We start from the raw sequence: 15,722 nt of genomic DNA, 5'->3' as shown, positions 1-15,722 counted from the left end.
TTGGGAGGCAGAGTGAAATACCCGAGGCCATTTGGTTTTGCAGTGCTGCCTTCCTCCTCAGACCTTAGTGTTCAGCAGAGAGAGGCTCCCTTAGGGAGGCTGCCACTTAAAGCCTCTTGCATTAAAGAGACTTTGGTGTTGTGATCGCCCAGGTACCCCCAATATAGGAATGGTGGTCTTGCTTAAAGAGGCTAACTTACAATTTAGAACAGAGTAGGTGGCTAAGAAATTCACCAACTGAGACCCCACAGTTGTACCCAGAGCTCCTGTGAAGCTCCAGTTACTGGGGTCTCTAACACTGCCAGGAACCCTGTGTTCCCTTTACTTACTGTCATCATTCATTTTATCTCTGAGTTACCATGACCTCTCGGGAAGTCTTGTTGCTTTGGGAAGACTGTTGTGGGACACAACGGGGTGGCAGGGTCAGTGAGCCAGTGACACACAGGTTGGTAAAAGAACGTACCAGAGATAAAGTATGGGAATAGAAGGGAGTTTATTAGGGTGCACTGCCACAGACAATGGCGGGCCACACAGATGACCAGTGTCTGTGTGAGCACTGAGGGCCAGTTATTGGAGAGTTTTATAAGGTAGGGAGGGTCACAAGGTGCCTGACTGGCTTGTGCACAAGTCGCTGATTGGTTGTAGGTGAGATAAGAGGTTTTGACTCTGATAAGGTAGGCATTACCTGGGGCTGTTAGTTTGTTAGGGGAAACACACCCAGCAAAGAATGCCAGACATCTGAGAGCCCAGAAATGGGGGTGATGGAACTTTGAATGACATCACCCAACAGAGACTTAAAGCCAAGTAGCCAGTTGTCTAATGCCAACTTTTGATGTGGTATTTACATATACATAATAGGAGCTATGACTACTACAGTAAGTTTTTTCTGTTTTCTATTAATATCTGATCTAAAGGAATTTCATTGTCTAGAAACTTAATGATTACAAGAGAACTTAAAGCCAAAAGGTTGCAACTACAAGTTGCCAGCAGACACTGCTTTGAGAAGGGCTGGTGGCGTCCCAAGTTTGACACAGCTCAGAAAACTCAAGTTCTCAGCGATACACACATGTGTCTGAAATCACACCTGCAATGGTTACCTAGTTTTACCTTGGATGTCTGAACTAGTTATTCCATTTTGATTTTCAAATGCATTTCTCTCCTTAATGGCCAGAGCAGATGTCAATAGTAATGATTTTATGGGTTTTCTAGTGCTAACTAAAAATTGGCACCTACCATCTACCTCTGCTTGGATTGACTCATGAGCTGCTGCAGCTTTCAGCACTCCCTGAAAGGAGTTAGGATGGAGGTCAGGAATAAGGCGCCCTGTGCTCTAGGAAAACTGGCTGAACAGGCCTTCAGAGAGTTGGATATTTTGAGGAGAAGGGTTTGTAAGCCCAAATTCTTGTGTCTCCTTGTATCTAGAAAATCACTAAAATCATTAACATTGACATCTGCTCCTCATGACTAGCAGCAAGCCTCTGCCCAAATGTGTGCTTGACTGCATGTACCCCACTTCACTGTAATCATACTTAATACTGACTTCCCCCCGCCTCTCTCAAACAGTTTCTCACAGCTATCTGAGATGCTGTCTCCCGGGCTATAGTCCTCATTTTGCCCCAAATAAAACTTAACCCACAACTCTCACGTTGTGTTACTTTATTTCAGTTGATAGTTTTGGCGACCCCACGAAGGGTCCCAGAGCAGACTTCTCCTTCACCTGAACTCTACAAGGAACCGGAGCCTTGGTACCAGCAAAGGCCCTTTGTGCCCATCCCCCTCTCCTCAGGGAATCCTGACGAATTTGGGTGAGTCTCTTCTGGTTCTTGGATCTCCCATGGTTGATGATCCTGAGTTTTATTGGGCAGTGTATCCAGGTACCTCGCCCTCCAGTTGAGAGATACTGGGGAGAAATACCCACCCAGTGGAGATGTCCTGGGTGGGGCTGGTTGAAAGATACCAGGGTCTGGACTGAGTGGTTAGGTAAGAGGCTGAGCTGACACTTTTTCTCAGTTTGGCTACCTGAATAGAATTTGCCAGGGATAAAAGTGAAATTTTATCCCTAACAAATTCAACTGAAAAATGAGAAATAGAGTTTTTCAAACAGAAATGAGGGGTGTCAGAAAACCAACCTCCAACTAACACCCCAGCCAGATTGATATACAGAGCTCATACTCGCAAGTACCTCCTTAATTGGGGAAATTCTACTAAAGGAGATCTCAATCTAAAATGGCCAAATTGGGGTTCTTTTGACACTCCAAAATTGATGTTTTTGTGTACATAGTTAGAAAAGGCGGGCCATAAAATCAAATAGACTGAATGGAATGCTTATTTGGTATTTAGAAGCTTCTAAAAGAGAAAATGATAAAGTAACTTCTTTGCAGGAAACCAAGAAATTGCTTGAAACTGTACCAGAACTAAAAAAAAGGCCTCTAGCCCTGACACACTCTCCCTCTGCTCCCCCTGCGTGTCCTCTCCTATCTGAATTGCCTGGTCCAGACACTGTCTCTTTTTCTCTTGCGTCTCTTCCACCTCCTGCTGTTCCCTCTCCCCTGGTGAAGGAGGATAAAAAATCAGAAGTGATGATAGCTCCCTTTAAGGAGAAACTTACTACAGGGGGAGGTGAACCGTCCTCAGTGCTTATGTACACACCCTGGGCCCAAGCTGAAATTAGAGCCTTGGCTAAGGAATTTCCCAGTCCAAGTCAGGATCTATTGGGATTTGCTAAGGAGTTTGAGTTAACCCATCGGGAACCTACAAGCCTGGGTTTTCAGATCTATATTGATTTCTGAAAGCAGAGCAAGGGAATGGACAGAGAAAGCAGATTGGAAACTACCTCTAACGGACTTTGAATTCCATAGTCCACAGGCTCACACTTAAATGCAAGAAATTAGCTCAAAAATTACTTAAACATACCCCAGAGCTTTTTCCAGAAACCGTAGATTGGACAAAGATTCAGCAGTGCAAGCAAAGACCTGATGAACCAATTCCAGACTATTACGAAAGGTTTGAAAATACCGTTAAGCGATATTCTGGCTTGACACCTGAATATTCTCTAATCACCAAAATGATCCTTTAATTAACTGCCTTTTTAGAACGCTTAGATGAGGAATTGACTACTCTAGTCAAAAGACAATCTAGGTTGGTCCGCATTACCTACAAACGCCCTTGTTACACCGGCTGACCAACTTTTCAGGACCATTAAAAAGAAAGAAAGGGAATATCCACAAAAATCATGAACATCAAGTATTCAATGCCAGTTGAAGTTTAACCGACCCCTGTGCAATCCACAACTGATAGAGAAAACCGAAGTTTACTTTTACTGCAGAAAACCAGGGCATCAGAAGATGAATTGTAAGTTAAGAAGGCAGAAGCCTAGAAGGAAAACTGGATTTTAGACCAGAATTACGAGTTAAACAAGAATAGGGCTGGGGAGTCTTTCCCCTTCTCTCTGACACCCTAGGAGAAGTAGAAATGGTTCTACAAGGAAAAATAATTAAAGCCCTGATAGCTACAGGGGCCACCTTTTCAGTTTTGAACCCTACCAAAATTAAAGGACCTCTGCCTCAGAGTATTCCTCAGTACAGAGGGTAAGGGTTTCTAATGCAGCTACTAAGGCTTTTAAATCATTACCTGTAGAATTCTACTTAGGGGAACATAAAGGAAGGTACCCCTTTTTTGTATAGAAAAGGGCTCCCGTTAACCTGATAGGCAGAGATCTATTGGAAACTTATGAAGCCCATATTTCCTTCACTCTTAAGGGAGAAATGTTTCTAGATCTGAAGGACCAATGAGATTTCCTTCACCATATAAAGTTCGTGACTCCTAATGAGGATGATGCTGAACAAGACAAGTTGCTAGGCTTAGTACTTAAACAATTATGAGGACTTGATTCTGCTGACATTGGAAGAATACATTCTGCATCACTCATTAAAATATTTGTGATTCTGTAGTACCAGACCCCCATACCTTATTGTCCATATTCCTAAAAACAGTAACTTCTTTACGCCTTTACTTGGACTGAGAGGCGATGTACGTGGACTGTTGTGCCACAGGGCAATACTGAAAGCCGCACTTCTCTCAGATACTAAAAGCAGACCTAGACAATGTTTTCAGAATTCTGACACTTGAGGGACCAGGTCCTTCTAGGAGAACTTGCTTTTTTTACCCTGTGGCTTAGGACCAAGGCTCTCAGGAATATTTATTTTATCCAGACCATCTCTAATTCCTGAGACTGCAGAAAGAAAAAAAGGCGGCTTTTTAAATTTAGCCTATTCCAGCTGTGAAGACTAGTGAGTTTTATGTTGCAGTGCCTGACCTCTTGACCAAGTTTATAAAGTGGAGCTATGGGATCTCTGGTTGTATCTGTCTGGATGTCCATATGTCTATGTGTTTGTTTACCTTTGAATGGTATTATGAAAATTAATTTGTAAATGAGCTCTACTTGGTTGCCCTAGAGAAAATTAAGTGTTTATATAAATTCTTTTATAGAAATATAAAAGGAAACTGGCCAGAATGAACTTCAGGTTCATGTGAACTGGGAAACTATGCAATATTAAATCAATACCCGTATTAAAGTTTGCTGACTTAATTAATATAGATATGTCTTTCTAGTCATCAACATTAAGTATAACACCTTTGTTGTACCTAGGTTTAGTAGAAGTCAAATAAGATCTTACTATATGTTGCAAATTTGTCAGCAAGAAAAATAACAATATTGTGAAATTTTTAAAAGTAAGTTGAATGCAAATGAGATAAGAGCCTTTGGATGAATTCTTTAGGAGTAATATATTTTAGAGATGTCTACTTCAATATAATTTCTCTAGATATTTACTAACTTGAAATTTTAGAGTTGTGCTAAATTAAGTTAAATGACGGAAGTTTATTGAATAGTTAGGTTATTCCCAAACATAGTATTGGCTTCCGTTTGCAGAGAAACTAAAGGTATCTAGGAATATTAATATGTTTAGTGCCAAAATGAGATATTTTCTATAAGAAAACTTGTTTAGAAATTTCTTGATATTTGTTTGCCAGCCAACAGAATACTAATGTAAAAAACAGTTCATAATTGCTTACTTAGTTTTCGTTAAAAATCTCAATTTCTAAGAGTTGAGGATTCTATTTAAAAAATTTAAAGCTACTAGGAAAAATAAACATTTCAGTATACAGTAGGAAAGTAGGATATGTGATTCAGTAAAGAAGTTACGAGGAATGGAACTGCATTTTGTTAAGGGAAAGTAAAAGTAGGTTTATCCTTTAGCTGGTTGTTTCCAGATGGAGAAAAATAAGGAACAAACTAATATGGATACAGAAAGTAATGAAAGGTTTGTGGAAAAGGAACCCTAAGAAGAGAGCTTTGTGCATCATCAGGATTGGTTACATTTAGATTTAATTTAAATAAGTAAATGGATTTGGTTGTTAAAAGTAAGCTGGTGCAAACCTTGAATTTAGTTTTTCTCTGTTATCAAAAATGGATCAACATTTTATGAAAAATTTGTCCTCTTATCACAGAATATAAAGTTTCTTTTACCTTTAATCATAAACCTGTTACAGCTTTCCATATTTGCCTTTGAAATGTTTATCACTTTGGCTAAGGGAATAAGTATTGTTTCACAATGATCTATGAGCCCATCTGACCAAGTGTTTTAAAGCCTTTTTGATATTTTTTTTTTTAAACAAATTTCCCATATCAAATTTTAATAAAGCTTCTTTGACCTCTGGCTAACTTTCAGGGTGCTTCCCCTGCAACATCCCCAAAAGAGATATTAAACTAATTTGGTTCATTTGGTATGTTAAATTGCATGGGAGGTATTGTCAAATAAGTAATCTTCTTAAGTTATATTAGGAAAAATGTTACTAATATATATATTCTAAAAATTATGGAATTCTTTGAAAAGACGTCTGATATATGCTGGCAAAATGCTATCAATCATAGTTCTAGCTTTTATCTTAAAATATTGTATGTCACAGCAGTACCCAAGTTTGTCAGTTGCATTTTAATAAGGTTTTTTAACTGTGCCTTAAGTTTTTTATCATTCATAGATATGGTTTACTCTGATGCCTTTGCAAAATGCCTCCTCTTCAAGAATGTTTATAGAAAAGACTTCTTTAATAAGCACAAATCTGTGTTAACTTTCAGACCATAATGTTGAACTGAGTAAGAAATTAAAGAATTCTAATAGAAACCTGATGGGTTCATAAAACTGTTAACAAAAAGGATTAGTTACATAGGACTGAGTGAACTGGTAAATAATGGTTGTAATTTTTATGATTCCTGTCTGAAACACTACTGGCTTTTTTTTTTTTTTTTTAACTGGTTTTAATCTCTGTTTTCCAGATACTTAAAAAAAAAAACAAAAAAACAAAAAACCTTCTCCTTAAGCTAATTATGATCCACAGCAATTTGGTAAATTATACCTATGTAAGCCAACTTGGAATAGTTATCTTTTCTCTCTTAGGTTCCTAGTGGCTTTATCAGATAAGTTAGGAAGACCACCTCCTAACAGGTATAGGAATCTCAAGGTATTTTGGGGACCTCGAAAAGAGAAGAATGTACCTAAGTCTGTAAGGCAAAATCTGTGACAAGCCCTTGACATGGCTTTCCTGGCCCTAGGAGACCATATTAAAATTTCAGCCTGAGACACCTTATGAAAAGTTGTGGCACAGCCAGTTTAAAAAAGCCTAGACGATCACATAATCAGACTTAATTTGCAGACAGATTAATCTTGATTTGGCTACATTTGATAAAAATGAGGGTAACTTTAGAGAGGAAAAATTGTATTTCAGTGAATATTAAATTCTAGTTTTGTTAATGGAGGTCTGCATTTATGGCCTAAGACTCATTTGCTGTTTTGTTATAGAATTATTAAAAGGACACTCTAAGTTTGTTTCTGAAGCTCATCTCATAAATCTCTTTGGATGAAGATCCGATGCCCCAGGACCTGCAACCAGAAGATTATGCATACTGGAAGAGACACAATTTAAGGACTGTCTCCAGCCTAGATGGAAGGAGCTTTGTCAGGTACTCTTACTTAACTAGCTTACGCACAGTGAAATTGAAGGAACTGACTCTTGGATTAATATTCCCACTTACAAAGGGACTCTGCAGTAGCCAGTTTCTTTTATATTTCTGAGTATTTATATAAGCATTTAATTTCCTTTAAGTCAATTAAATAGAGCTCTTTTACAAATCAGTTTTGTCAATACCATGCATCTGTGACACGCAAAGCACAGAGACCTCATAGTTCTCATTCCAAAATGTGAGCCACGGATTGGGTACGTAACATAAAACCCAACATCTAACCCATCAGTTAGAAGAGTTTGGATTCAAATTGGGTTTCTGGCAGATGGAACAAATCAAAGTTGCCTGTCTAGATGGCTAAACATTTTTACTAATTTCTATGGAAGACATTTAAGATTTCTATTTGTCCTCGACAAGCCAAGTTCCAAATTACCTGCCCACTTTCTCAAAATTTGCATTTTAAAAAGATGGCAGAGACAAGGAGAAGACCAGGTAGAATATTTGCATTTCAAAGGCATAGAAAGGTACATTCTTCCTAGATGACTTTGTTCCCTTGAGGCCAGAAAAAAGGCTTTATTTTCCCTCAATACTTAAAAGTCTGTTAAGTAGGGGAGGTTTTTCTGTTTATTTTTCTTTTCCCTCAAAAAATTGGGTGGTCCTTGGTATCAAAGGACTGACACACCTATTCCAGCATGTTGGACAGTTTTACTTCCCCTCCCCCCAAATTCCTGTCAGGCTCTCAGTATCAGCGGTGGTCAGCTTAGTCAGACCAGTGCCCTCTCATTTTGGTAATCCATGTACAGACTCTTCTGAGGATCCTCCCTGGGTATAAAAAGTTCTCTTAACTGTGGCTCTCAGTTCAAGCCTTTGATCTGAAGAGGCTTGCCTATAACCTCACATGCTCCCATGTAATAGCACCTTCTGAGTAGAAAGGCAGTTCAGAAGAGTACTAGAATGAGCACTGAAAGGGTAGAGGGGAGCAGTGTTCACATTTCAGGCACCTCATATAGCATGGCTTCCAACAGCCTCCCACCGCAGGCCTTCCAGGAGGCTACGCTGGGCTTGAGGCCTCCGGGGACTTCCGCGTGCCAGTTACGTTAGGGGCGGTAGTTTAAGAGCTCTCTAAAATTAACAGTTTGGATGCTTCTCCAGTTCAAAGGCTCCATGGAGTTAGCCTTACAAATATTTTTCCCTGCTAATCTAATTTTAGAATAAAAGAAAAACACCACTGTTGTTTCCAGTAAACTGCAAGCACAGAAGACTGCTAGTTTTAACTAAGTGCTCAAAATTTAGTTTTGGGGTGTCAAAAGAACCCCAACTTGGCCATTCAGTACTTACAAACATGTATAAGCAATGAACCATTCAAAGGCCATTCTCCTAAGTGATCGTACAACTAAAATCTTTCCAGTCAGACAGACTTCGGCCAAAAGGGCCCTGTGGTGGAACAGAACCAGAAATTCCCATTTTACAAGACAGAAGGGCGATCACAAAACATGAGACACAAGATCCAAAGCTCACACGGCCATACACACAAAACACAAACAGATCCAAGGGACCGTCTGATAGAATTGAAACGGTGCCACCCATTTTGTCAATTTATGCACACATCTACACGCAGAAAACTTCAAAGGACTCGTACAGATTCAAAACTTACTGGTAGCTAGAAGCACTAGACCAAAATTTCAGATCACAGAGGCAGGCTTTACAGATAACAGATTACAGAAGACAAATGCCAGCAGGAATTCAAAACACAAGTACAGATTCCAAGGGGCTTCCAAGTTCTCTAAGCCCATGACCTCCTATCCAGTTGGCACCTATTCAGTCAGGAGTCGCTTTCAAAGAAGGCGATCCCAACAGATGGGGATTTTTCAGCCTGCCAGGTGAATCCCCAGATAGGGTCAAGGGGCCTCAGTCATCACTGGGAAACGTCCCCTAGTCTGGGCCGAGGAGTCGCTGTAGTCCTAACAGTGGTCTTTTCTCTCCCAAAGATGCGTCAGAGTCAAAGGTCCAGGCTGGGGCTGGAAAGCAGAAGGAAGAAGTCCCCAGAGCAAAGAGATTCCAGCGGCTGCTGGGGCTTGATCTGTCCTGTTCCCGTTTCCCCACTCCGGCGCGGCAGACCCTGGGGGCTCAGGCAGAAATGCCCTTCTTAGAAAAGAAGAGGGGCCCAAGGTTTGTTACTGAAAAATCAGTCTGTACCCGGAAAAGCGAATTCAAACTTAAGAGGCAGAGTTTTGGGAGCAAAGAAAATAGCAGCTTTCTTGCTTTGCCCGGCGAAGGGAGTCACAGCAGGCTGCTGCCTTAAAGACTGTGAGCCCAAGCTGGGGTTGGGGTCCTGAGAGTTTATAGACAAACTGTATGGAACAGAAAAGGCGGTAACAATCAGGGCGTTTTATAGGGTGCTGTATTCCTCTTAACCTCAGTGAATCTTCAAGAGGAACTCTCTCCTTCCTGGAGCATAGCCTCTGGGTTAAAGTTACTCTCAGTAAGGAGTGAATCAGCAAGCTATTCCTCATCAGGGAAGTTAGACTGCTTTATGCTCCTGTGCCACTGGTTCACAGGCAAACAGAGGCCCTGCGGGGGCCCTGAAATAGGGCAGCCCCTGAGCTCGCTCCAGTCCCCACTGAGTCCTGGGCTCTCACTTGCCCTAAAGAAGACCGAGGAGTGGCAGCCAGTTAGGGAGAGGAAGCCCGACTTGAGACTAGGAGTCGCGAGCTGGGCCAGGTGTTGTGCCACAGACTTTGGCCTTGTGAGGAATGGAAGACAGGCAGGAAGTGGGTGTGCAGAGGGCAACAAGGTGGCCCCTGGCCAGCATTCCAGCCTCAGGATGCTGAGTGCCAAAACTTGCTACCACATCAGATGCAGAAGGTGGGGACCAGAAGGTGACTCTGGCTTTTGACCTCAACAGTTAATTGCTACAACTGAGATAAGGAAAAGATAAGAGTTCTGTTCTAGCCAGTGGAGTAACTAAAGCTAAAAAATTCGGATGAAGGCACAGAAGTGGTATTTAAAGGCTTGAGCAACATACAAGATGTTCTTAGCAGTGAGGGGAACTGTGTGTTAAGGCACCTGCCAGCACGTAGCCCTCTCACAGCCCCATGTGACCTTGCCTTAGAGCCCTTCTGAGCCTTGGTTTCTTAATCTGGAATGGGAATAAAGATGCCTTATTTAAAGTATTAAATGAATTTTAGGCACTGTTCAGGATTGTTGAGTTTTCATGTTCTCCACAGACAATTTACCAGTCTTCATGGAGTTAAAATACAATTAAAATACTCATTTAAACATATATACACTTTCTTACTTTATTGTACTATATAGCTCTGATGCTTATTCTGAGGGAAAAGGTAACTGCTACACTGTAAAACTACCCTCTCGGTCATTGTGAACCTGTGTTCTCAAATCTGAAAGCTTTTCTTGAACACTCTTGGAACAAAAGACTCAATGGCTACTCCCTCACACCATACACAGAAATAAACTTGAAAATTGCTTAAAGGCTTAAACATAAGACAAGACACTATAAACCTCTTAGAAGAAAACATAGGCAAAATATTACCTGACATAAATCTCAGCAGTGTTCTCCTAGGGCAGGCTACCCAGGCAATAGAAATAAAAGCAAAAATAAACAAATGGGACCTAATTAAACTTACAAGCTTTTGCACAGCAAAGGAAACCATAAGCAAAACGACAACCTATGGAATGGGAGAAAATATTTGCAAATGATGCAACTGGCAAAGGCTTAATTTCCAGAATACATAAACAGCCCATACAACTTAATAAGAAAAAAACAAACAACCCAGTCCAAAAATGGGCAGAAGACCTAAACAAGCAATTCTCCAGTGAAGACATATAAATGGCCAATAGGCACATGAAAAGTGCTTGATATTGCTAATTATCAGAGAAGTGCAAATCAAAACTACAGTGAGGTATCACCTCACACCAGTCAGAACAGCCATCATTCAAAAGTCCACAAACAGTACATGCTGGAGAGGATGTGGAGAAAAGGGAACCCTCCTATACTGTTGGTGGGAATGCAGTTTGGTGCAGCCATTGTGGATAACAGTATGGAGATTCCTCAAAAGACTGAAAACAGACATACCCTGTGGTCCCGCAATCCCACTCCTGAGCATATATCCAGAGGGAACCTTAATTCAAAAAGATACGTGCACCCCACATGGAAACAACTTAAATGTCCATCGACAGATGACTGGATAAAGAAGTTGTGGTATACTTATACAATGGAATACTACTCAGCCTAAAAAGGAATAAAATAATGCCATTTGCAGCAACATGGATGGACCTGGAGAATGTCATTCTAAGTGAAGTAAGTCAAAGAGAGATCACTCATATGTGAAATCTTAAAAAAAAAAAATAAAGACACAAACTTATTTACAAAACAAACAGACTCACAGACATAGAAAAACTTATGGTTACCGGGGAGGGAAGGGGTGGGTAGGGATAAGTTAGAAAGGAGTTTGAGATTTGCAGATACTAACTACTATATATAAAATAGAGAAACAACAAGTTCGTGCTGTATAGCACAGGGAACTATATTCAAAATCTTGCAGTAACTTACAGTGAAAAAGAATATGAAAATGATTATATGTATGTTCCTATATGACTGAAGCATTGTGCTGTACACCAAAAGTTGACACATTGTAAACTGACTATATACACTCCAATTAAAAAAAAAAATATATATATATATATATTTTAAATGACTCAGTGGGCCAAACTCTCAGCCTGTTTTCAAATTAAAAGCAGTGCCATTTTAAGCCTCTTGACTCAAGTCAATCCACAAGATAGGAGAGGGACAGGAACCAGACTAGGTCTAGGTGTAGACTTCAACAAAGCATTTGAAAGATTCTCTATCCTCTGGGTCAAGGTGGGGAAATCAAGGCATCAAGCTATCATGAATGAAGTAGATTAATAATGAGCTGAATGACTCTCTTATCCCAATGAGCAAAGGAATGGCCCTAGCCTTTGTCCTCAGCCCCGCCCTGCCCAACATTTCTCTTGATAAATTGTTTGAGGACACAACTGCCAGGCTTAGCACATTTGAGGAGGACGTGAGGCAAGGAGAAAGAACATAACCATGACTCAAAGAGAGCGCCCAGGGCTGGGACAGGGGGTCGAGTCAAGCACAGGGAAGTTTGATGGAGAGAGCCCCTCCCCTGCAAATGAGAGCCACATCCCAGACATCAGCAACAGCCCACAGGAGCCCTCCGAGGTGGGTGCTACCACTGTCCCCAGTTTTACAGAGGAACTCGCCACGGCCCCAGGATCGCCGGCTGGTCAGTGGCAGAGTAAGCTGTAAACACTGGCGGACTGTGTGCCTACCCGCTGCGCTTCCTCCCCATCATGCAGTTACAGATGGCCCCCACCCTCAGGAAACACAGGGAAGTCTTTAAACACTCTGACAGCTCGATGGCCTACTCCTGGCTCCAAAACATTTTCAATCCAGCCACGGCCCAAGGATTGTTACAAGCTCTGCCCTGGTCTTCCCAAATCCAGTGTACATCCCACACTGGGGGCCAGAGTGGTGGTCAGCCATCTCAGACTTTTAATAAAATCTCATGATACGATAATAGGCAGGGCAGATTTTATTATCCATTTTACAGACCAGGAAACAAGTTTCAAGGCCAACTAATTTGTCCCAGGTCTTTCTGCCTCCAGAGCCTGAGCTCATTATCAAAAGGTAGTCACACCCGGGTTTTGTTTGGCTTCAACAAAAGCAGGGAAGTTTAGGTAAACAGGGAAGGACTGTGCAAACACAGTTGAAGTGCGGGACCACTGACCCTATTCGGAGGCAGAGAAGAGCTGGAGTTTGGTTGCCTGAGCCCTGTGCTGACCCAGCCGCTGTCCAGAGGGGCGCACGGAGACCACCCGACCAGTGATGCTGCAGCAACATGGACCGCTCCTCACTGAGAGGTGCCGCCTCACGGGGGCCGGGGTGCACGCCTCCTAGCAGCCAAACCAACCAGGTTTCAATGTGAAAGTTAGGAACCCCCCATTACTGTCATTAAAACAACAAACCATAAAATAAATGAGAACAACTCTCAGCTGCTGTTCTGATCGCCAGTAATGGCAGACTGATTCAAATCAATCCTCCTGCTAAAGTGACTTTAAAATGTAGATTAAGTATCTTTGGAAAAGAGATGGATAAGATTCTGCTTCTGCTAACAGTGGAGGAAAGAACTCCTATTCATCCAGCCCTCCCGCAAGCGACAACTATAAATTCTCAACAAAATACAGAAAGCAGCTACTTTAAGGCAGTGAGGAGCAGCCGAGCTCAGGAGAAACAGGACGGGAGCTAAAGCAGCTCTGGGTAAGTTCCCATTTTTATGGCTTTTTGCTTGAGGATAGGCCCTGACAGACACCAGTGTGGGGGTAGTTAAAACTTGTATAGAAACTTAGAATCTTACCGGCTCCAATAAGCAAAGGAAACGGTTCAAAATGACCCTAACCCAGCACCTAACAAGTAAAGGAGTAAATTCCAGAAATGAGCAACGGAGCCCCACATTCTGTGTACAAACTCCACCCAACTCCGTGATCCCTAAATACACACTCGTGAAGCAGATGCCAAGCAACCAGCTAAAAGAACTAGAGAGAAATACTAGTTGCTGCTGCCCACCACAGGGGACAGAGTTTTAAGTCTGAGTTCAGCCAAGTTAACTGCCTCCTTTAAAAATATTAATTCACCAGAATTTCTACCACAGCAATATTCAGGATGTAATTCAAAATTATTATACATATGAAAACACCAGTGAATGTGATCCATACTCATAAGAAAAAGCAATTAATGGAAACTGAGATGACCTAGATGTTAGAATTAACACTCAGGATTTTTAAATGAATCACTATAAAGATGCCCAAGAATATAAAGGAAAATACGCTTATACTAAATGCATGATAGTTGTCAGCAGAGAAATAGTAACAAAAAGATAAATAAAAATTACGTACCTGAAGTAAATGTAATAGATGGGATTAACAGCACACTGAAAATGACAGACTAAAGAATCATCAACCTTGAAAAAGAGCAGGGGTTAGGAAACCTTTCCTTAAAGAATCAATAGTAAATACCTTTGGCTTTGAAAGTCAAAGGTCTCAATTACAAATACTCATCTCTGCCATTCTAGCGTGAAAGGAGTTCTAGTAATCAGTGGGGATAAACAGATTCAGCCTGGGGTGGTCTGTAGTTTCCCCGGCCCTGAAATAGAGCAGCAGACATCCAAAATGAGGAACAGAGAGAAAAAAAAAAAAGATTGAAAAAGTATTCAGAGTCTCATTGATCTGTGGGACAACATCAAGCAGCCTAACATACATAACTACACTCCCAGAGTGACAGGAGAGAGAGAATTAGGAAGAAAAAAATTTTTGAAAAGAACAAATGGCTGAATTTTTCCAAATTGAGGGAAAGTTTAAGAATCACAGCAATAAACAAGTTTCTACTGTACAGCACAGTGAACTATATTTAGTGTCTTGTAGTAACTTATGGTTAAAAAGAATATGAAAACGAATATATGTATGTTCATTTATGACTGAAGCATGGTGCTGTACACCAGAGATTGACAGAACATTGTAAACTGACTGTATATATACACACACACACAAAAAAATTATTTGGTTCTCTGTAGCTAAGACTGGCATAGAATAAAATTCCAGTGTACTTGGAATTTATTATTATAGAATGAAAAAGTTATTACAGAATTAATAAAATTATTGGTGATTTTTATACTTACAAATTTTCTAGAGTGAATATGTATTAGCCATATTATCAAGAAAAAAACAAACATAATATTTCAAAGGGAACAGTTTCCAGCAAAATTACTGCCTCGAGAAGAGAACTCGGCCATTTTAAGAGCTAAGCTGGTGGAAAAATTAAGTATAGTGTATTCAGGTAATTGGACTAGAACACAGAAAATATGGAAGGAAATGAGTGAGGCTTGATGAGAGAAACATTAAGTAGTTTCCTGAAACCAACTCATACTAGTTCTTGAGAGCTGACTGTTCTTGAGAGCTGACTGCTAAATTTGGGGGACTTTTGCAGATATATAGCTATTATTTAAGAATTAAATTATAAAACAAGTCCATACTGTATCACACAGGGAACTATAGTCAGTATCTTGTAGTAACTTATAGTGAAAAAGAATATGAAAATGAATATATGTATGTTCATGTATGACTGAAGCATGGTGCTGTACACCAGAGATTGACACAACATTGTAAACTGACTATGCTTCAATTAAAAAAAAAATTTATATATATATATATATATATATAAAAAAGAATTTGGGGTTAACAGATAGACAATACTATATAAAAATAGATAAACAAGGACCTATTGTATAGCACAAGGAACTATATTCAGTGTTTTATAGTAACCTATAATAGAAAAGAATCTGAAAAAGAATATATGTATACATATATACACACATATATATATATAACTGAATCACTTTGCTGTACATCTGAAACATTGTAAGTCAATTATACGTCTAAAAAAGGCAGTACTGGACTCCTATAGATGAAAAAAAGCATCATAGTAAATGTTGAAAGAAATGAGCAGAAAATAAGAGTCTGAGGAAAAAGTTACTCAGAAATCCGTGTTTAGGGGTGAATTTTGCTCATGATTCCTCTAAGCATTGCTTTAATCAACTGTATGAATGACATTGTCAGATTTTTTTTCTTACATATGCTTGCGCTTATA

General features: G+C 40.3%; 1 long non-coding RNA gene across 1 annotated transcript; it reads left to right on the top strand.

The window, feature by feature from the left end:
* Positions 1–1,815: 1,815 nt before the first annotated feature.
* On the top strand, positions 1,816–10,214 carry LOC135319745 (uncharacterized). Its single transcript, XR_010378587.1, has 2 exons — positions 1,816–7,018; positions 9,007–10,214. It is a non-coding gene; the product is annotated as an uncharacterized LOC135319745 (long non-coding RNA).
* Positions 10,215–15,722: the final 5,508 nt, after the last annotated feature.

The sequence above is a fragment of the Camelus dromedarius genome, chromosome 31 (assembly GCF_036321535.1).
Source record: "Camelus dromedarius isolate mCamDro1 chromosome 31, mCamDro1.pat, whole genome shotgun sequence".
Taxonomy (NCBI): Eukaryota; Metazoa; Chordata; class Mammalia; order Artiodactyla; family Camelidae; genus Camelus; species Camelus dromedarius.
Note: the sequence above shows the minus strand (reverse complement) of the source record. Positions and strands in the feature narration are given on the sequence as shown.